General features: G+C 45.4%; 1 protein-coding gene across 6 annotated transcripts in view; it reads left to right on the top strand.

Annotated features, from left to right (window-relative positions):
- Positions 1-219: 219 nt before the first annotated feature.
- ARHGEF6 (Rac/Cdc42 guanine nucleotide exchange factor 6) overlaps positions 220-22,677 on the top strand; it is a 123,075-nt gene continuing 100,617 nt past the window's right edge. The window contains exon 1 of one of the 6 annotated variants that reach the window (XM_075539482.1): positions 220-238. The gene's annotated coding sequence lies outside the window, so the exon portion shown is untranslated. Of the gene's footprint in view, positions 239-401; positions 805-22,677 lie in introns of those variants that run through there. The other 5 variants (XM_075539477.1, XM_075539478.1, XM_075539479.1 and 2 more) reach the window with 5 other exon arrangements.

Raw genomic sequence — 22,677 nt, 5'->3', positions numbered from 1 at the left:
ACTGCAGCCCATCGCAAGGCGGGGCGGGCGGGAGCGGGCTGGAGTGGCCCCCGGGGTTGGGGAGGAAGCGGCCCCACAGGAAGGGGCGCCCGTAGCGGCGGCAGCATGCGCAGTGTAGCCGCCCCGCTACCCCAACGGCTGCGGCGGCTGCTGCCACGGCCACCCACCCCGGCTGCCGCCGCCGCCACTGCTCTGCCCGCCGCCGCTGTCACTTCCAGTTCCTACTGCGGCGATCCAGGTCCGGGTCACTGCTTTCCTCCCGGGCTCCGGGACGGAGGGCGGCGCGGGTAGCTCTGCAGGGGGGCGAGGACCGGGGGGGGGGGGGAGGAGGGGAGGGAGGCAGCACCCCGCGGCCATCCCGCCCGCGCCCCCAGCTCCCCACCCTGCGCGGGGCTTCGCCGCCCAACTCCGCCAGCGAGTCCGCTTCTCGCTAGAGCCCAAGAAGCGCCCCGCGTGCGCCGCCCCAGTCCAGCCGTGGCCTGCGGTGGCGCGGGGCGGCGTGGAGTTTGGAGCCCGCGCGCCCGCCCCCCGCGCCACCCTGCCCCCGCCCCCCGCCGCGTCCGGAGCAAAGTTGCAGGCGCCCCCCCGCGGGCCGCCGAGCCCAGCCCGCCAGTGTCGCCTTGGTCGCGGCCGCGCGCAGGCAGGCCCCGGCGCGGCAGGGCTGAGCGGTCCCACAGCCTTGGCACCAGCTCGCCGGCCGCTCCCGGCCGCGTGACCGGAGGACGAGCGCGTCTCGGAGGCAGCGGCTGCACCGCTGGAGCGGCGGGAGCGGAGGACCGGCGGCGACGGCGGCGGCAGAGCCAGGTGACCGACCGCCTGGGGCAGGGAGCCAGGCGGGAGGCGCGCGCGGGGGCTGGGGGGGGGCTGGCGTGGGCGCTGAGGACCCCCTGGGAGAGGAGTCACCCCACAGTCTTGGCTCCTCTCTTGGGAGTTCCGTCTCCACCAGGGCCCCAGGGAGCGCTGAGCTCCAGGAGGCATAGGGGGAAGGAGGTGGGTGCCGGGAACAAGGAGCTGGGAGCGCCAAAACTTAGGGGGCGAGCAGCCAGCTCCAAGGCGGGGTCGGATCGGGCAAAATTCCTTCCCCCTCCTCCCAACAGGACAGGAGTCCGATTTGACATTAATTCGATGCTGCCAGTTCAACCCCTGCATCCTGGTGTGTGGGCATTTCTTCCCTGTATGTGGGCCTTGAGTACCTAAGTATGCCTTCCAAAAGGTTTCAGGGTACACAATATTCCGACATGCCCCGCGGTTAACGTTGAGTTTTCAGTTAGGATCCCAACAGGCATTTGAGTTATTTCCTCTCTGAGCTCGAGTGGGGAGCCCTTAAGTTACTCTCTTGTCAGAGAGCTTGTGTTTTTATGTTTTGTTGCTTTGCTGTTGGTTTTGAATAGAGGGGTGACTCCCACGATTCCTTGGCTTTGTCTAGTGAGATTGAAAAAGGCAGTAAAAGAAGATATTACAAAGATATAATTATGTTTTAGGCGATAAAACCTTATGTAAACAAACATCCAAAGATACAAAAAAACAAACAACAAAACACCTCGCACAAAATCCGTTTCAGCGAAAGTATGACTAATTTTTTAGGCAAGATTTTTAAGTTCACAAGTGTTTTTCTACCGGATATTGCTCTGGAAAAAAACCACAGCGTGTCCTTGAACTTCCTATCCAAATTTTGACATTGACGGTGGTAAGAGGAGCTTGGATGACCTCATTTGCTCCAGCCATAGATCTGGTGTTCACATGTGCACAGCACCTCTCTCTCAGAAACCTAAGACCCGACCCTGCCCTTGTACTTGAGGCTGAGACATTTCCAAGGATTTCTCTGAAGCAATGTATTCTGCTACCCGCCAGGCTGTGCTGCATACAGTCCCTTCTTACATAAGCCAGCCTGCCGGTAGAGTGGGGGTTCTGGCCGTGTTTGGAACACTTGACACCAGAGAGAGTTCTGTCTCAGTCTGGGTTGCCGGCTGAGTGGAGGAGGCAGTGATTTCAATTTTGCACAAAGTACATCCCTAGTTAGTATTCTCACCTGCATTCTGGGAGGGGGGGGGCTTCATTTTCTGGATACCATCTATTTCTCTTATCTGAATCTCAGTGCCCTTGTAAAGGATGGAGGAGAGATGGCTTGGCTTTCCTGTCACAACAGAAAGAGAGAAAGGGCACGCCAAGTCCTCAGTGGTGGTATCTCAAACGCTAACCTAGATCTCCTGCTCTTGGTCCAGGGTTGAACTGTGTGTTTGTTGTTACTGAAATGTGACATTTCATACGAAAGTGTTGCATTTGGCACATCTAGTGGAGGATATGTCTATTCATTTTCTATTCTTTCTGCCAACATGCCTCTTGGTTTTGTCTGGCGCTGATCTTAGGGGTCAGGCTGAGAGCACAGTTTTCCAGTGGAGGGTCTGCTTCCTCTCCATTCATGTTCAAGAATAGCAGGTATTGAATAGCGCCAGCAACCAGGGCCCAGAAAGATCCCATGTTCCTGTGACATCACCAGTCCAAGTGTTGTATTACCTGCCTCGTTATAAAGCAACTCATTCAGGAGGAGAAATTGGAGAGCGCAAGTTTTGTTCATTTACTGCAATTGGCTCGTCACTGGTGTTAAGTTCTTTCTAGTGGATTCCAACTCTGTATTACTCTGGGTTGACTAGAGAAACAAATTCATAGATCCACTCTTATGTGTATAGGAAAGAGCTTTATATACAAGGGCAGTTGAATATTGCGAAAACATCCCAGTCCAATCCAGATCAAGTCCATAAGGCTGATATTAGCCCATATGCCAGATGCCAATCTATAAAGTCCTCTTCAGACTCATGAAACATATGCAATGATGCAGGAAGATCACAGGCCAGTGGATTGCAAGTCTTGTGGACCCAGTGACATTGTAAGCATCTCAGCTCTGACAGGGGTCTCCACCTGGCTCCTCCAGCTCCTCTGGCTGCATTAGGATAGCCTCATGTGGCTTGTTCTCAGGGATGGATGTCTCATAGGGATTGAGCCTATATATATATATATATATATATATATATATATATATATATATATATATATATATATATATATATATAGAGAGAGAGAGAGAGAGAGAGAGAGAGAGAGAGAGAGAGAGCAGATTCCCGCCTCCAAGGAGGAAAACTGGAGTTCCTTGAATTCTCAGGGGAAGGCCATGGCCACCCAGAGGCCTCATTGGCTATGACACAATTGATAGACTAGACTCCACCCCTTCACTCTTAATCCTCTCAAGTCCCAAATTGACACCAGATTATGTAACTACCACAAACTCATAGAAACCCTTTGTGACAGAGTGGAACTGCCTCATAGGGAATAATATTGACTGGAGTCTCCACAGTTGATTTTTAGATCTTTTTTTCTTGCAGCATGAGTGGCTGGGGTCAAACCACCTACCATTTGGTAAGCAGCCTAGAACTTAATCACTAACTATCGTGGCCCTATGGAGCCCTGGTGGTATAGTGGTGTTGCATTGGACTGTTTAGCCACAAGATCAGTAGTTCAAAAGCACCAGCTGCTCCTCAGGAGAAGAACGAAGCTCTATACTCTAAAAGAGTTACACAGCTTCAGAAACGCACAGGGGCAGTTCTACCCTGTCCTAGAGAGTTGCTGGGAGTCGGCATCACCTCAGTGGCAGTGAGTTTGGCTTTATTGTGCCACTGGGCTCCATGCTCATCATGAAACATGGATGCAAAAGAGGAAGAAGAATACCCAGCATTTTTCAAGTGCCTCTTTTGTAGCACGTACTATGCTCCAAACCAAACTCAAGGCCATCATGTCAAATTTGACTCCCAGCGACCCCATAGGGCAGAATAGAGCCGCTACCTTGAGTGGCCACCTTCCCTAGGTTATGCATCTCTGTGGAGGCTGAAAGTCTCACCTTTCTCCCATGGAGTGTCTGACTGGTGGGTTTGAACTACTCACTTGGTGGTTTCCAGCTCAATGTGTAATACATTATGCCACCGGGACCTAGTCCTGCTCTACGAGATACTTTAAACCTATTATCTCGTGTAACTCACGCAACAATTCTGAGAGAGAGGTAGTATTGGTCCCATGATATAATTGTGGAAACGGCGGCTTAGGGATGATCTACACAAATGCCCAATACATCAGAACTCACATTCTTTGCCATGTACCAGACTTCCGCCTCCTAAGGACCTATTGCTAAATCTAAGAGCACCTTTTCCTTTGGTTCTCCGACATGGCTACACATTAGAATCACCTAGGGTGCTTTAAAAAATATGTCTGGGCCCTACTCCTAGAGGTTTGTGGCTAATTGGTCTGCCGTGAGGCCCAGGCACTGATACTTCTTTTTCCAGTTCTTAATCTTGAAGTGAACTCTATGTTGAGCCCTGGTGGCGCTGTCAGGTAAGCATTGGCCTGCTGACCGCAAGGTCGGTCATTGAAGCACATCAACCGCTCTGAGGGAGCAGCCTGAGGCTATCTGCTCTGTAAAAAATCACAGCCTCCAAAACCCTGTGGTCACTATGCGTTGTAATGAACTCAATGGCAGTGACTTGGAATAGATAGAGAGGGAGAACATACATCCAGGATATTGTACACATCTTAAATGTCGGGCTGGATGATTTTTCACCAACTGGAAACACCTGTGTAATCAGTGCTCTGATTAAGAAAGAAAACATGACCAGCACCCAGAAACCCTCTCGTCCCAACCCAGTCACAACCCATCACCAAAGGGAACCTCTTCCCTAAGTTCTAAGACGATAGCTTCGTGTTTTCTGTGTTGGTGTTGTGTGCATATCTGTAGATGTAGTCGTACACAGTTGCTCAGCTGTGGACGTTTCTTGCACTCAGCGAGCCTTTGTACTATTCATCCCTGTTGCAGGAACTAGTGCTTTATTGTTTTTTTGGGGGGTTGTGTTTTAATTGCTGGATAGCAATATTCTGATGTATGGGTTAGCGCATCTTGTTGATCTAGGCACCTGTCAATAGAAATTTGGTTGTTTTCACTTTTGGACTGGTATGAACATTTTTATGCATGTCTTCTGAACATAGACACACATTTCTGTTGGGTTTAGACCTAGGAGTGGAGCTACTGGGCCATTGGGTGCATGAATATTCTGCCTTCATAGGTACTGCATGATAGTTATCCCAGTGTCAAGCCATAGGACAGGCAAGGCCCAGTCAAACATTTTGTGAAATCGGGGTAGGGGTGGGGTGGTAAAAGGGAGACGATATCAAGGAGTCCAGGGAGAAAAAGAATGCTTGGAAAGTGAATGTGGTAGCAATTGTATAATTCTGCTTGACACGGTTGAGCTATGGAATGAGATGATATACGAATATGTATTGACTCCTAATGAATACGAAATTAATTAAAACATTTTATGAAAGATGAAATTAAAAGACAAAACCCCAGAAACTCTATTTTTCAAAATTAACCCTGCCAAGGTCAAGTCTCTTTGTAAGTGATGAAACAGCCTTTAAAAAAAAGAAAAAGACAGTCTTTTCCTCACTCTTCACTGAAGAAAAATGGGTGTCCTCCCCCTTTTTTTATTGTAACTTAGGTGGCAATTCACATTGCGGATCAACCACATCTTTATTCCAGCCTCCCCTCTGCAGCCGAGGGGCCTGTCTTCCACTACCCCTAAGCCAACATCCACCAACTATCTGACTCCCAGATAGTTGTCCTCTAAAGATTTTCTGTGATTAGGAAACAAAAAAGAAGCCAAGAAGGATCCCAATCAGGGCTGTAAGGTGGACACCGTATTTGATGTCCTATGGCAATTTTTCCCAGAAGTGCTTCAGAATCTCGATCCCACATGTTTAAGATTTCCATGACAGTTTGGCTTTTGTCTAGAGCTTATCAGGACACAATCGTTTTGACACTCATTGAGCAGAAAGCTTGCACAACTATACTTTTTCGGTCAGAATTGTATCAACGAAATCAGTTGGGATGTCTATGGTGCTGGCTATTATTTCTGCTGGTCATCATTAGTCCTCCTCAGTTAGGGCATGAATGAAATTATTTCCTTGCAAATGGATGTGGATCGCCCACCACTGTGGGCTTCATCTTCAATATCATTTCATCCCTTCTTAAAATAAGCTCCTCTAACTGTAAATTGCTGATATCTCTGGGGGACTGTCTCCATCAACGCTTCATAAAGCACCAATGGTTTCACCATTCTTCCACCCAAGCTTCACCAGAACAATCCATGTTTGTTCTTGCTTGACATTTTAGAGTTCACAAGTTGATTCCAATTCATGGTGACCCTTAAGGACAAAGTGGAACTGCCCCTTTAGATTTTTGAGGCTGTAAATCTTTTTCTTTTTTTGAGGCTATATATATATATATATGTATATATAAATCGTTTTATTGGGGGTTCTGACAAGGCTGTAAAACTTGATGGGAGTATGAACCCCAATAAATTGTTAAAATTAAAAAAAAAAACTTGATGGGAGCAAAAAGCCTCATGTTTCTCTTGAGGAGCAGATCACTTAATAGGTATATGCTACTACCTCGAGCTCAATGAGGAGACCCTGGGTGGCACAAAAGGTTAAGTGGCACAAAAAGGTCAAGCATTCTGCTATTAGCCCGAGGACTGGTTGTTCAAATTGACCCAGAGGCCCTTCTGCAGGTGATCAGCTTTCAAGAAGTAAGAATTAATACCCTGGAAAACACTATGGAGCAGTTCCAGTCTGCACCACATGGGGTCACCATAAGTTGGAACGGGACTGCAGATTGCAACAAGAGCAAAGTTAAATGAGAGGAAGCATGTAAAGCACTGAGCACCTGACTCAGTAAGAACTGATGAGGGCAACAAATGTACTCAACACAATGGCCGGCTGGATGGATTGTGATAAGAGTTATATGAGCCCCCCGTAAAATGATTTAAAAAAAAGAAAAAAGAACTTGCTCCTAAGTGTCATTTTAATCTATTTCCATAAATGCTAACATGGCATTATCAAAACAAGTTCACTTAGTCTGGTACTAGGATTTCTAGTGGCACACTGGGTAAAGCACATAACTGTTAACCCAAAGGTTGATGGTGAAAACTGATACATGTTTCCTACGGTAAATATGTACAGTCTTAGCAACCTTTGGGGGTGGGGGCATTCTCCTGTGTCCTACAGGATCTCTAGGGGTCAGAATCAGCTTGATGGCAGTGGGTTTGGTTTTTAGGTTTTAGTCAGTTTAAGAAATGACTAATGCGTTTTTAGAAAGATTCCTTTGGAAACAGTTAACACTATATATATGATGCAGGAAGGAATAAACTGTGGGTTGTATGAAACCAAGACCTCTCCAAAGGCTCTGAGGTTTTACTCTAGTTACATTGTGAATTTGGACAAGGGTGCTACTTAAAAATAGGAAAGGAAAAAAAAATCCTAGCCATCTTGTCTCTTGGTTCTATGCTTTATTTGGCAAGGACTATTTGTTCTTGGGAAAACATTTTAAAACAACAGCAAAAAAAAAAAAAGCTAAAGGTAAAATCTCCACATAGTTTCCCACACTTCACACCATTCTTCCAAAGGCAAGACCATGTCGAACGCTTCTGGGAGTTTTAGCACAAGAGTCTTGGCTTGCGAGACCTCTGCTCTCTTGCTTAACAGCAGAAGTGAATCCTCAGCACTATGAGCAGCTGTCACTCACTAATTGAAGTGTTTTGTTCCCTGGACTTGAAAGCTCAGTACTTCTCGTCATAGGAAATACTTGAACTTAGACCAGAATGTGCTGAAGTATGTTTGAAATTATAAAGCTTATTTACACTGTGTAATTTATTTGAAGCATTTGATCTCAGTGATCTTGTAGCCCAAAGGTAGCATGGAACAGAGAATGGAATTTTGAACTGTACCACCCACTGCCTTCTTATTGAATGTGGCTCATAGTGACCCTATAGGACAAAGTAGAACTGCTCCCTAGGGTTTCTGAGATTGAATCTATTCACAGGAGAAGACAGCCTCATCTTTCTCCTGGGGATTGGCTAGTGAGCTTGAACCACTGACCTTATGGTGAGCAACTGAATGCTGTTCAGAAGTGATACAGATACTCGGAAGAGTTATATGAACAGGTGGCAATAGCTCCCATTGTATCAGAGTCTATTGTCTTGCTATTCTCTGTGTTTACTGTGACCACGTTTTAACTGTTGATGTGAACATGTGCTCGTCTACGGCGTTTCTTTTCTAGAAATATGTTTGAGGATCCAGTTTTAAAAGAGTTGTAGCCAGGAAGTAGAGAAGACAGAGCAACTAGCTGAATTCTTCAGAGACTGAATTCTTTAGTTATTAACCACAGTCAGTCCTTTAGCTACATTTTTTTGTTCTAATAATAGAAACCGTTTGGACGGATTCCTCTTAAGAGTTGAAAAATTGGGGAAGCTTCTCACTTGTTTATATGCATAAGCTGCAAGAATGTAAGAAAAGAGCATTTCACTCCCCCCCCCCCTATATTGATCTGGTTGAAATAGCTAAATTCCTATCTTTCACACAAAGGTACTATAATTCAGTGTACTTGAAATGTAAAAAATAATGTCCCTCAGATGTTTTTTGTTTTGTCTTCGCTAAATTAAACAATTCAACACATGCTCTTTTGTTTTTGGTGATGATTGACAAAAAATATTTTCCTTTCCCATGGAATAGCCAACCTGTTGCTTTGGGCATAGTTTGAGGGACAAAAATAATCGCCTCTTTATTCTGGTGGTCCCTGGCTTATGATGGGGTGCCATTCTGCCTGTTCCAGCGTAGGCGGTGCTTTTTAGTTTTCATTCTTATTATGAGAAGATTTGTAAGTTTGGCCTTGGAGCATCTGCAAGCGAACAGCGGAGAATGATAACACCACAACATTGTGGGGCATAACATTGAATATAGGTCATATTACTACTGTGGGCATGTACTGAACACACACACACACACACACACACACACACACACGAAACAGATGGACCTAAGTGGGAATGGTTGTTACTTTTAATACTTTGTAAACTGGGTACACCTGCATACACACAGAAAGCCTCCCCACAGAGTATGTGATACCTACAAAGGAAACATCCACTAATTCAGTGTTGGGCCGACTGTACCTGTATACTGATACATAACCAAAGGAGTGCTTTTTCTTAGAACATTTGCTAACGTAAATCTTCCTGACTGCAGATATAAATGGTCTTGCTTTAAATCTAAGTCGTTGTAACCTTCCTTTAACTGTTGGTTCCAATCCAGCCATTTTCTGGGGTGGGGGGGGCAACAGAGCACAATACCGTTCCTTATTAAATCCATGGTCTTGGCCAGCCACCCCATGCTCCAGCCGAATTCTAATTTGGTCATATGTTAGCTTAGTGGCGGCCCCCAAAGATCGTTCTGAGAAACGATGAAGTGTTGCCAACATAAGGAAAGACAGGGCCTGGCCTTGAATTGCAAATGAAGAAGTGTGAAGCCACTTGCCAGTCTCAGGCTGTGGCTTCCCAACTTCTTAGAGGGGGCGTTTGGCCACTTAATCCAAATGCTGCCCATACCTGCGTTTCAACATTGCCATTTCCTCGGCTGTCAACTGGAGGAAAGATTTACGATGCCAGACATCTGTCTGATTAGCTTCAGGCTGTGTCATACCCAGGCAAGCTGGATTCTGCTACCCAGAGCGGCGCCCGGGTTCAGAGAAGTGAATCATCCCAAACACTATATAGTCACACTTCCTTTCCAGAAGATTTACCTGCCTAATTAAGTTCTGCTTAGACAAATAGAGTAAAATCCCAGTTTAATACTTTCTTGGGGACTTGGATGTTATTACAGAGATCAGCGATGTGTCAATTGAGGGATTAAATAAGGCAACAGGGAAAAGAAGGAATTAAATTAAGGTGAGCCGAATATAGCAGCTTGCAAAGCAGGGAGGGAAATCGTTATTAAGGATTTCTCTCGGCCCAGACAAGAATCGAGATGGTTCCCTACTCCTCGGAAGTGTGAGCATTATTTTAAGAGACGGCTGGAAGGTGTCAAGCTCTTGACATCTTTTCTGAAGAGCCCTGCCTGTGAAGTAGACCTGAACGCGAAGGAGCATTGTGTCGTGCAGTTCGTCTATTCTTCATGTCTAGGTCACTAGCAACATGGGTGATGTTGACCAAGCATTTCCGAGGAACAAGTGTACAACCAAGAGACTAGTGCGTTACTCACAAAGAATCTGAGCAAGTCTGGAACACGCTAGATAGTGTAAGGGCAAACAAGCATTCTCACTGTATTAGAATCATTTTGTATTCTCTGCAGACATGCTGGTGCTCGTCAATGTGTTGTGTGTGGGGTAGTGGTGGAGGGGTGGGGGTAACATTTCTTTGAGGTTGAAAAAAATCACCGTCAAGCAAAGACAACAGAATGGAAAACAATGGAAGAGGTTTTTGTATCTGTTGATGCCTTCACTGTTTCCCAGACTTTAGATCATATCCTTTTGATTACATATCTTCTTTTTTGTTTTGTTTTTTGATGGTTTATCTTGTAAGCAGTTTACGTATTTGTGCCTAGCATCAGCTAAATGTCCAGTAAATATTGGTTGAATGATGAAGGGATGAAAGAAATTATTTTTTTCTGTTTAGAGAGCTTGTCTAGTTAACAGTCTACATCTATATTAATAAGAGTTGACTTTTATTCATAGAAGTTAATCTTTTGTGGTGAAAATCAAACACACACATACAAACCCATTGCCATCGATTCGCTTCTTATAGTGGCCTAGGACAGGGCAGAACTGCCCTTGCAGTGGTGAGGCCGTTAGTTTATTGTGCCAACCTGGCCCATAAACACAGGTGGGGTTAGTTGAAGGGTGGAAGGATATATGGCTCGGTGAACCTTGCCTTTCTAGTTCTGAGGTCTCTTGCTTGTGATGGTCGGACCAGGGTGCAGCTGTCTTAGCAGTTCCCTGTTTCAGCTGGCAAGGGTGACTTCCTGCAAGAGACATCCCCATGGAGAAGCAGCATGGACCTACCCCAATGCAGCTCTGGGTGCTGGCGCAGCCATGTGGAAATCCCTGCCAGCGTTGAGATGCTTACACGCTCACTGACTCGGCTTTCCTCCTTCAGTCGGCGTCATTGCGTGTGTTTTGTGAGATGGAAGAGGACTTGGTGGATTGGTGCCAGACAAATGGGCTCATGTTGGACTTGTGGGCTTGGGCAGCACTGGGTTGGGGTATTTTCTTTATGTACACTTACCCTTTATATAAAACTCTGTCTTACACATGAGTTTCTGTGGATTTGTTTCTCTAAAGTACCCAGACTAACACAGGTGAAGAAAAGGGGTAGAAAACCAGATTTCCTTGAGTATAGTTGTTACTCAGTCTCTGTATGCCCAGCGACAGCATATATTTCAGTGTTTTTTAAAGGAAAGAACAATCAGTACAATTAATGTGCAGGGGTTTAGGGACCATGATTTCATATGGAAGAGCTTCTCTCCATTCTCTGCCTCTAGCCATTTCTTATTTTTGTCTTTCTTTCCCCCCCTTTTTTCTTATATTACCCAAACTTCCTCCATTTCCCTGGTGTGAGGTTTGCACGAGAGGGCTCTCGGTGACTTTCTCTAAAGTGAGGCCGGCAGTAGCTGCGCTGCCTTTTGTTCTCGGCACTCTTCACTTCCATCAGTCACATTCTGCAAACAGCGACAGGTTTTTGTGATGGAAAAAATATGAGCCGCGATTTATCAACTGCTACTAGACAAAGGGGAAAAAACCAAAAGGGAAAAAATATCCTTCTCCCTTTGTCGGAGCCCCAGGGATCATAGTAGTGTGTTAGTCCTCAGATTGCTAGCTTCAAGGTCAAGTTGGGAGAGAGAATTGAGGCTTCCTCTCCCATAAGTATCCATTGCCTTAGAAACCCACAGGAATAGTTTACTCTGCCCTATAGGGTCGCTATGAGTTGGAATCAAATTGGTGGTAGAGGGTTGTCTGTTTCCTTCTGGTGAAGGCATGCCTAGGGCACAGGTGCTTCCTGTGGAAAAGATGCCCACCTAATTACATGTTAGGTTGGAAGGAATGACTGGCTGTCTGCAAATATTTGTTAACTGTCACTACAGTGTGTGCCATGTCTTTCTCTACTGGAAAGTGTCAGTGTGAAGTGTCACACTCCATAATGGAGTCCCTGAGTGGCACAAATGGTTCATGTGCTTGGCTGCTAATCACAAGGTTGGAAGTTTGCATACACCAGAGGTGCCTTGAAAGAAAGGCCTGGCAGCCAGCTTCTGAAAGGTCACAGCCTCGAACCCCCCATTTGTGCGTAATTCCACTCTGAAACACAGAGGGCTGCCCTGAATCAGAGCACGCTCAACAGCAATGGGACTTTGTTTGGTTTTGTGCCGAGGAATAGCGTTTGAGGAAGACATGGAGGAGGCCTGAGATTATTTGGAATGGACACTGAAGGATATTTAGGATCCAGATGATTGAGGGCACATTCATAAAGAGAAGTATCAATAGCAGGGAGAGGCACAGTGTGGAAAGCAAAAGTTCTGGGATATACAGGAACAGGAATGATGGGCTTTCTTATGATAGGGCCAGTTTGAGAAGAAGTCTGAATGTCAGCCTAGGGAGTGCGGACTGGATTTTTAGGCAGTTAGAGGCTGGCTTCCATTAGGTTTTACTGGATGGAATTGCTGTGCCTTGAGAGACATGGTGTGATAGTTAGGTTTGTTGTGCCAACATTGCTATTGAACACATGTGAGAATAGTTGAAGGGTGGAGAGATAAATGGCCTCGCCTCTCCCTCTCTTGCTCTTTGATCATCAGACCAGTGTGCTTGTTCTGTGCCTCCATTTGCAAGCTACACTACCTGTGGGACACCTACCCCGTGGACTGTGTCGCTGTAATTTGAGGTTCCTTCAAGTTTGCTTCGCCACGCTACTGGAAGCTGGGGACTGTCGCGGACTCTGTCATCTGGCTGACTGTTGGCGATGTGCTTGCTGTTTGCTGCCTGTGGCCGGATAGCCTGAATTGCTCCACGGAGGACTACCCGGTGGCCCTCAAGACTTGAAGGACTGCCGGTGTATTAGTTGTCCCACGGGAGTGAGTTGCACTGAGCCCTTTGTACTGCTTTATAGATTGTTTATTTCTCATGTTATCTATCTATGTAAATATATACAGAATTATTAGTGTCCTGGTTTTGTTTCTCTAGAGATCCCTGTGTAACATTACTGGGAATAGACAGATTGAGAGAGAAAATTAACTCACAGTAATTGTGAGCGTTAGTGAGTCTGCAATGTGGAGGGATGTGTTGGCCAAGGAACTCAGTGTAGAGTTGATGCTGCAATTTTGAGTTCAAAATCTTTAGGACAGGCCAGCAGACTGGAAACTATGTAACTGTCACAATACCGTAGCAGAATCCCTACTTCTCCAAGAAGACTTAGAGCGAGCGCATGTGGTCTCCAGCTGATTAGATGAGGCCCACAACAGACATTCTGTAGACTCTAGAGTGATCAACTTTACTTAAAGTCACCTGCTTATGATGCTAATGATGAATCCAAGACACATTCTTCACAGCCACAGCTAGACCAGCAGTTCTCAACCTGTGGGTCGCGACCCCTTTGGGGGTCAAATGGCCCTTTCACAGGGGTCGCCTGATTCATAACAGTAGTAAAATGACAGTGATGAAGTAGCAACGAAAATAATTTTATGGTTGGGGGGTCACCACAACACGAGGAACTGTATTTAAGGGTCACAACAGCATTAGGAAGGTTGAGAACCACCGATCTAAACTAGTGTTTGACCAAACAATTGAGCACCGAGCCAACTTGACACATAAAATTAACCATCAGGATGCCTCACAGTGCTTGAAATGTTTCCTAGGTGTGAATCCTGCTTGGAATACGAGTGAGTAAACATAATTGATTGATGTCTACTTGGCATTGACTCTGAAAATAACATTTAAAAAAGTGACGTGTGCCAAAAGTCTTTGACAGATGACATTACGGAAGGGGATCTCTAAATAAAAAAGGTGGTAGTAACAGCACAAAATCCCTCCCACACTGACTAGTAGAAGCAGGTATAAGGGGCATATGATTTATATTGTTGCTGTTAGCTGCCACAGAGTCTGCCTTGATCTCTTGGTGACACCAGGCACAATGAAACAAAAGGCTGCCCAATCCTGCACCATCACCAGGATGAGTTTCAGACTACATTTTCTGAAGTAGATGGCAAGACATTACTTATCTGCACGTCCATCTTCATCTGGAAACAAACTGAACATACATGTCCTAACTGACAGATGAATGGTGGCTGTCTAGGAGTTTTGTTGACCAGGACTCTGTATCCGTCATGGATGGCAAGAATTCTGTCACTGAACCAAAAATGCCCGTACGTGACTTATTTTAAGTTGCTCATTACTACATCTCTGTGGTAGTTACATAATCTGGTGTCTATTTGAGACTTGAGAGCGGAGGGGTAGAGGTTGGCCTGTCGATCAGGTCGCAGCTTGATGACTTCATTTGGAGGCACTAAGGAGATAAAGAGCTAGCTGGAGGTGGGACGCTGGCTCACTCCCTGTGAGACATTTCTCAGGGGAAGCCACATGAAACGACCCTGATGCAACCAGAGCCCTGGGAGCTGGAGGAACCATGTGGAGACCCCTGCCAGTGCTGAGATGCTTAAAATGCCACTGGATCCACAAGACTTCCCTCATCCTGCCTTGTGATCCTCTTGCATTCGGCATCATTGCATGTGTTTCAGGAGTCTGAAGAGGACTTTATACATTGGTATTGTACATATGGGCTATTATCAGACTTATGGACTTGATCTGGACTGGGCTGGGATGTTTTCTTAATATACAATTACTCTTCATATAAAGCTCTTTCTTTTTAAAATCATTTTATTGGGGGCTCGTACACTTCTTATAATCCATCCATCCATGGTGTCAAGCACATTTGTGCATTTGTTGCATCGTCATTCTCAAACCGTTTGCTTTCTACTCGAGCCTTTAGTATCAGCTCCTCATTTTCCCCTTCCCTTCCTCATGAATCCTTCATAATTCATACGTTATTATTTTGTCATGTATTACACTTTCTGACGTCTTCCTTCATCCACTTTTCTGTTGTCCATCCCCCAGGGAGGAGGTTATATGTAGATTCTTGTAATCGATTCCTCCTTTCTACCCCACCTTCCCTCCACCTTCCAGATATCGCCACTCTCAGCACTGGTCCTGAAGCGGTCATCTGTCCTGGATTCCCCGTGTTTCTGGTTCCTATCGGTACCAATATACATCCTCTGGTCTAGCCAGATTTGTAAGGTAGAATTGGGATCATGATAGTGGGGGGAGGAAGCATTTATGAACTAGAGGAAAGTTTTATGCTTCATCGTTGCTACCTAGCACCCTGACTGGCTCATCTCCCCACAACCCTTCAGTAAGGAGGTGTCCAGTAAGGGGGTGTCCAGATGGGCTTTGAGTCTTCACTCTGTACTTGCCCTCATTAACAGTGATATGATTTTTTGTTCTTTGATGCCTGATACCTGATCACTTCAACACCTTGTGATCACACAGGCTAGTGTGCTTCTTCCATGTGGGCTTTGTTGTTTCTCAGCTAGATGGTTGCTTGTTTGTTTTCAAGCATAAAGCTCTTTCTTATACACATATGAGTGTCTCTGGATTTGTTTCTCTAATCAACCCAGAATAACAGAATCTCACTTGTGGTGGCTTACTTTGGACTGTCCCACTGAACTCTAGCTGTAAGCCAGAGCTGGTTCTAGAACAGGGGTATGACCAAGGTGACTGTGACTTGTCGTGCCTGTCACTAGAGAGGTCACCCTTTACCTTAGAATCTATTTTACAATAAAATACAGTGGATTTCATCAGAGCAGTACAATCCTATAGTTCTTTCCAGTTTCTGTTCTCTACTGTGCTAGGATTTCACTAAGAAGGAAGGCTCCCTAGTGGTGCTATGGTTTAGTGCTCACCTGCCCAACACAAAGGTAGGCAGATTGGACCTACTAGTCATGTAGAGGGAGAAAGACGTGTCAGTCTGCGTCCAGGAAGATCTGGTGCCCTGGAAGTCTTAAGGGGCAATTCTGCTTGGTCCTATGAGGCTTCTTTGAATCGCCTGCGGTGAGTTTTTGGCTTTTTATGAACTGTGACCCGGCAGCAGTTGAGGACTTTGCTGATAGCGCAATGAAATCCATAAGCTTGTGGCGTGTGAAGCGCCCTTGGGCACGTTAAGAGTCACAGAGCTTAATTTTTCACACGAGTACAGGTCTGTCATAGAGATTAGTTGTATTCTTGGACAGTTTTATGGGAATTGACTTTCATTTCTTTCTTAATGATATATATATATAATATATATATATATCTTTTTACTTGAGTATAATTGGAGCTAGACTTTGTCTTCACTTACGATTAATCATCCTAAATGCTTATTCATTCAAATACCCGTTGAGTGCCTCGTACGTGACAGCTCCTTGTGGAGGCAAGAGGGGAGGGAAGCTAATTTTGTCGAGCTGATTTCATGTGTTGCAGATTGTTAACTACTTTCAAGCTGGCCTTTGACTCATTGTGATTGGATTCTGGATTTTCATGTGATAATTTTTTTAGAAGTAGATGGCTAGCCCCCCCCCCATCCGCTCACCCCCCACAGTGCATTTTAGTGTAGAAATCCCATGGGAGCCTGTTCCGCACCACAGAAACACACAAGCCTTCACTGACAGATGGGGTAGTGGCAGCGTCTGAGGTGTAGTGACCAGGAATCGAGCAGGGGTCTCCCCATTGGAAAGCCAACATGCTGCCACTGAACTACCATGGGGGCTTACGTTCTAGATATAATTTATAATCAAATTTCTCTGGCAGACTGTACTGTCAAGTAGCGAAAGAATGACTGTCGACCACGTGTCTTGGTTTTCTTGAATCTGGATTTGGAATTGGAAATCCAGCACCAATCTTGTCACTGTAGAATAAAGAGGGAAAATTTGAATGACAGGGTCTGGCGGCCTTCGGTGTGCAGCATCTCCAGAGACTGGAAGTCTAGAGCCATTCCAAGTGTAGGGGCAGTGGAGGCCTTTCTAAAACCAACGAGGGAAGCTGCCAGGAGAACTGCTGCCAGGAGAACTGCAGGATGCAACCTGCAGCCGTGACTCCTTTTAAATATTTTGTTTTGGACCTCCTTCATGTATTATTATTATTTTTGGAATAATACTTTTGTGGTTGACCATACGCTCAGCAGGGCATCTAGCAATTCAGCCATTTCTCTTCGGGCATTCTTCAAGTCGTGCCACCCTTCTCACCCCCCTTTCCCTAGTTCACACCTCCTAATCCTTTCTCAAGACTTGCTGAGGTCTCTGTCTCATTGTTCAAGTGGCTGCTGTCAATTGAGCCCCAGATGATCAGAGCTCAAGCGAGCAGAATGTTCAAGGCAGGCAAGCTTAAATGATGAAGCTAAAGAAACCATTGTGTGGTTTTAGGAGGACTTCAGGGGATGTTTTTGAATCAAGGTCTAAAGCCGACCAGGGATTGGTCCACCCTCCACTTTGTGTGGAGCTCATTTGAAGTTAGTGCAGCAGTTGCTTTGGTGGTGCTACTGGGCTCCCCCCTGCCATCCTGTGAGGTGCTTAGAGGAGAGGAGAGGCTTGCGGAGCCCCATCTCCACCCAGGTGGATCTGTCACACAGGTTGGAGCTGGCGACTGTTGACATTTCTGACATGAGTCTCGTAGTCCTCATACTCACAGCTTGGTTTTCTCATCATGGAGAGATCTAAAATTAGTAGTACTTCGAGTGTGATGTTGGAACCCTGGTGGTATAGTGGTTATGAGTTGGGTTTCAATCCAAATGGTCGGCAGTTTGAAACCACCAAGAAAGGCTGGGCTTTTGACTCCCGTGAGCAGTGACAGTCTCGGAAACCCACAGGGGGCCTCTTTTTCTTTTCCTTTCCTATTAAAAATATTTTATTGGGGGCTCATACAGCTCTTATCACAATACATGCATGCATCCATCCTTTGTGTCCAGCACCTCTGTACATTTGTTGCCATCATCATGGGCAGCACATTTGCTTTCTACTTAAACCCTTGGTATCAGCTCCTCGTTTGTTCCCTCCCTCCCCAGGGAGAGGGTTATATGTCGATCATTGTGATCGGTTCCCCCTTTCTCCCCCCACCTTCCTCTTCCCCTCCTGGTATCCCTACTCTCATTATTGGTCCTGAGGGGTTCCACAGGGACCCTTGTATGAGTCAGCATTGACTCGATGGCAGTGAGTTTGGTTCTTGGTGAGTGGGTGGTGTAGTGGTTATGCTCTCTATTAGGCTGCTAACTGCAAGGTGAGCAGTTCAAAAATACCAGCCGCTCCTCTGGAGAAAATGAAGCTTATAACTCCCGTAATTAGTTACAGTCTTGGAAACTTACAGGGAGCTTCCATCCTATCTTGTGGGGCCACCATGAGTTGGCATGTACTAGATGGCAGTGAGGCTTTTGTTGCTATTGCTGTTTGGGTTTTTTTTTTAATTTGTAGGCCATCTATACACACTTTATAGGAGAAGACAAGGAAAAACAAAGAGGACATTGGATGTTGATTAGGGATGCAACCAACCTTCTGCTTAGTAGCCAGGTACTTAACCAGTACCTGTTTATATGTTTCCAAAGCTCGACCTGTTTATAAACCCTTGTACTCCTCAACTGAAAAAGGGATTTTTTTCTGGCTACACCAGAGCTTCTACACGGGTACCGATGAGAGCTGGAAACACAGGAAATCCAGTACAGAAAAACCCCTCAGGACCAATGAGGAGAGTGGCGATACCAGGAGGGGAAGGGGAAGGTGGGAGGAGAAAGGAGGAACTGATTGCAAGGATTTACATATAACCCCCTCCCAGGGGGACAGACAACAGAAAAGTGGGTGAAGAAAGACATTTGTCAGTGAAAGACATGAAAAAATAATAACAATTTATAAATTATCAAAGGCTCAGGAGGGAGGGGAAAAAAGGAGGATCTTATATCAAGGGCTCAAGCAGAAAGAAAATGTTTTGAAAATGATGGCAACAAATGTCCAAATGTGTTTCACACTACGGAATGTGGTAAGTTGTATGATCCCCCAATAAAATGCTTACAAAAAAACAAAAGTGATTTTTCCTACACATACCAAACATTTCCAAGCTATTAAGAACAGCAAAAACATTTTGCTATATCGAAGAACAGTGGGAGCCCAAACCCATCAGCTAAACCCATCTTAATCTAGTTAGATTAAGCTGCTGGCAAATTCCCACGAGCCGTAGACAAGAGTCTCAAACAGCTTTACTATCAAACAGAGATCATTGTAACCTTGATTATGCTGGATTGAACTTGATCCTCGGTCAGGTAACCACCCTATTGACCTAACCTGAATTTGTTCTAGGTGTCAGTATCTCTGGCATGTTCCAATGAAAAACTTTCTTTCTTGGCTTTTATAATATTGAGAGTGGTCTTTTCTTTCTTACTCATTATTTCTATTTGTTTCTTTATATTATTATTATGTTATCTTTCCCACATTATTTTGATTTTGTTTTTTTATTGTTTCTGTTGGGTTTCCCAGTCTGTGAAGCACAGAAGGACTGGATGCATAGAGATAATAACTGATGCAAGGGTTTAGGGAGTTATAAGGGTGGGAGGTGAGGATAGGTAGGGGGAGGGGATTTGGGGAGTAGACAATGAAGGCAGGAGGGGAGAGGGAGCACGAGAACTCATTTTAAAAGCAATTAAACTATGGGGAGGGGGGGTCCTAAAATGAATTATGATAATTATTGTACAATCCTTATTGATATTATTGAATGATTGATCTATTGAATTGTAGGCTATGTGGATTAGATGCCAACAACAATGTACAAAAGAGACGAGTTAGATAGTCTTGGAAACCTGGCGGGGCAGGCCCCTGTGCGACAGCATGGCCTCCATGCGAGTGAGGTTGTTTTGAGAGGGTTATGGCAAGAGAAGTTGGTGGGAAATGGGGAGAAAAAAAGTTGGGTTGTTTTCCTCCATCAAAGCAAAGTTCAATGTGGTAATTATGTTTTCTCACAAGCCCACAACAACCTATTTGATAATACACAAGGTGACTAACAAGGAGGGGTGGTGGTGTAGTTAGTTACGTGATGGGCTGCTGACTACAAGGTCAGCAGTTTGAAATCACCAGGCATTTCAAGGGAGAAAGAGGAGGCTGTCTATTTCCCATAAAGTTCCAGCCTCCGAAACCCAAAGGGCAGGTCTACCCAGTCCAATAGGGTCACTGTGAGTCAGAGTTGATTCAGTGGCAGGGACGTTTGTTTGTTTGTTTGTTGTCAGGTAATGGAGTCCTGGGGGCACAGTGTTTAATCACCCAACTGAATGATGTGCCACTTGAAGCCACCAGTTGTCCCATGGGAGAAAGGTGAATTGGGCTGCTTCTGTAAAGATTACAGCCTGGAATCGCTATGGTGCAGTTCTAATCTGTCACATGGAGACACTATGGGTCACAAGTGACTTAATAGCACACAACAACGATCACCTTAGGCCATGGTACTCCAGATGTCTTTGTTTTGATTCTACACTGTCCAGCACATTTCTAATTATAATTTGGTCTACCATACAGATTTCTCTACTGGAAGGGAGTGCTCTGTCCAGGCCTCTGGTTTGTCAGGAAAAATTCATAGATTGGCATTTGGTTTATGCATTGACCTCTTGTGAACTCGCTTACTATGAGTCGATTCTCAAGGGACTCGAAGACCTGAACCATGGAGACCCAGACCAGATACCACCTTGCACTACACAACAGTGGTATGGACTAAATTGAAATTGGAGTCCAGTTTTTCTGACCTCATTCATACGAAACTGAACTCATTGCTGCTGAGTCTGTTCTCACTCATAGCACCCTATAAGACAGAGAATATCTTCCCCATAGGATTGCAAACCGTAGTCCTTACCGAGGGGCCCTAGTGGTGTAATGGTTATTTAAGTGCTCATCTGCTAACGGAAAGGTCAGTTGTTCAAACCCATCAACCACTCTGCAGGATAGAGAGGTGGCAGCCTGCTGCTGTACAGATTTATAACCTTGGAAACCCTATGGGGCAGCGATACCCTACCCTTTTGGGTCCCTGGAGCCCTGGTGGTGTAATGGGGTGCACCATGGCCTGCCAACCTCGAAGTCAGCAGTTCGAAACCACTAGGTGTTCCATGGGAGAAAAAGGAGGATTTCTACTCCAGTAAAGATGTACGGTCTGGCACAGTCACAGGGGCAGTTCAACTCTGCCCTATAGCATCACTGTGAGTTGAAATCAGCTCGATGGCAGCAAGTTAAAAAAAATAATTATTTTAAATAGAAACACTACAATTTGAACTCAGTGGGGACGGGTTTGATTAATTGATACTGGGAGGAAGGGTAATACTTTATGGAATCAGACTGCCACATAGTTCTCCCATGGAGTGGCTGCTGGGTGTCAGCCTATTGATCAGAAGCTGAGCGCTTAATCACGCATGACAGCATCAGGGCTCCCTCTCACCCTGACACAGGTGCCCTTTTCAACGCACTGTATCATATTGTTGTTACACACACAAGCCAGATCTTGTTCCACACACTGCTGAAATGAAGAGAAGGGGAGGAGGCAAGAACGGAATGGAGAGCCGGGTTTAGGCTCTTGCATTTGCTCGGTATTAAAATAGAACAGTTATTATTTAATACCAGGCAGGGCACAAATGCCATCCACTGCACTCTAGTAAGTGGAATACCAACGGGTAATTGAGTCCAATTGCAGAGCTAAGAGCCTTATTTGTTGCTGACTTTGTGACTGCTTTTAGTAGGAGTTACATGGAAGCATCCCAGCTTGCATTCACAGAGCCTGGAGTGCTGCCACCCAGGGACATATGACTAAGCAACTCAGATTGGCTTGTTCTGTTGCACTATGTAATGACATTGCCCCAAACTTCAGCGCTTCCCAGATACTGGGTGCTCAGCTGTGAGAATTAGACAATGTGATTCAAGATGAGCTCAGTTTACTTTCAGATTTTGTTCAAGAACATTAATAACGAGGGGGAGAGCTGGAATGTTTCTGAAATATTTGGAATCCGTTGGAGAGAGCCCGAAGCAAGTTATGAATCATTTGCTTTTCAGTTGATTAGATGTTGTGGCTTTCCGAACCGTTGACTGATGGAACCTTTTGTGGTCATCTCAACCCCGAAATGAGCTTGAAACATAAGTTGATTGGCTGGCAGTGAAGCCATGTCACTTTAGAAATGTTAGTCATCTAGATGGAACTGTTTGGTTCTGAACTAGAACAGGGTAGGGCTCCTCGTCTTTTCTAGGATGCGGCTGGGGCTGCGTCTTGGTTCTCTAATGAGGCTGGCCCACCAAGACTACAAGTGGATGGCTTCCACAAACAGACATTTTTTCCTCTCATAGTTTTGAGAGGTTAGAAATTGACTTCAGAGCCCCAGCTCTGGGGGAATGTTTTCTTTCTCTGTCAGCTAGGGAGGAAGGTCCTTGACTTCTTTCAACATCCGTGGGCTGGCATTCCTTGGAAAAAATCTGGGCACTCTGTGTTTCTTTGTGTGTCTTCCAGTTCCAGGAGGTTCTCAGGGTCCAAAGGACGCAGTCTTCGCCAGTCTCTTCTTCATGATAGTGACTCCCTCAGATCTCTGCCATGACTCTTTCATCTCTTGAAAAACTATATATATATATATATATATATATATGCGAGATCACAGCTTACATCCTATCAGGCCTATGACCTGAGTAAGGGTAGTGATTTAAATGGGAGGTGATGAGCCACCTAATACTCCCTCGTTAATAGAA

Source organism: Tenrec ecaudatus, chromosome X (genome assembly GCF_050624435.1).
Source record: "Tenrec ecaudatus isolate mTenEca1 chromosome X, mTenEca1.hap1, whole genome shotgun sequence".
NCBI classification, from domain to species: Eukaryota; Metazoa; Chordata; class Mammalia; order Afrosoricida; family Tenrecidae; genus Tenrec; species Tenrec ecaudatus.
The sequence above is the reverse complement of the archived record's forward strand: the minus strand, read 5'-3'. Positions and strand labels throughout refer to the sequence as shown.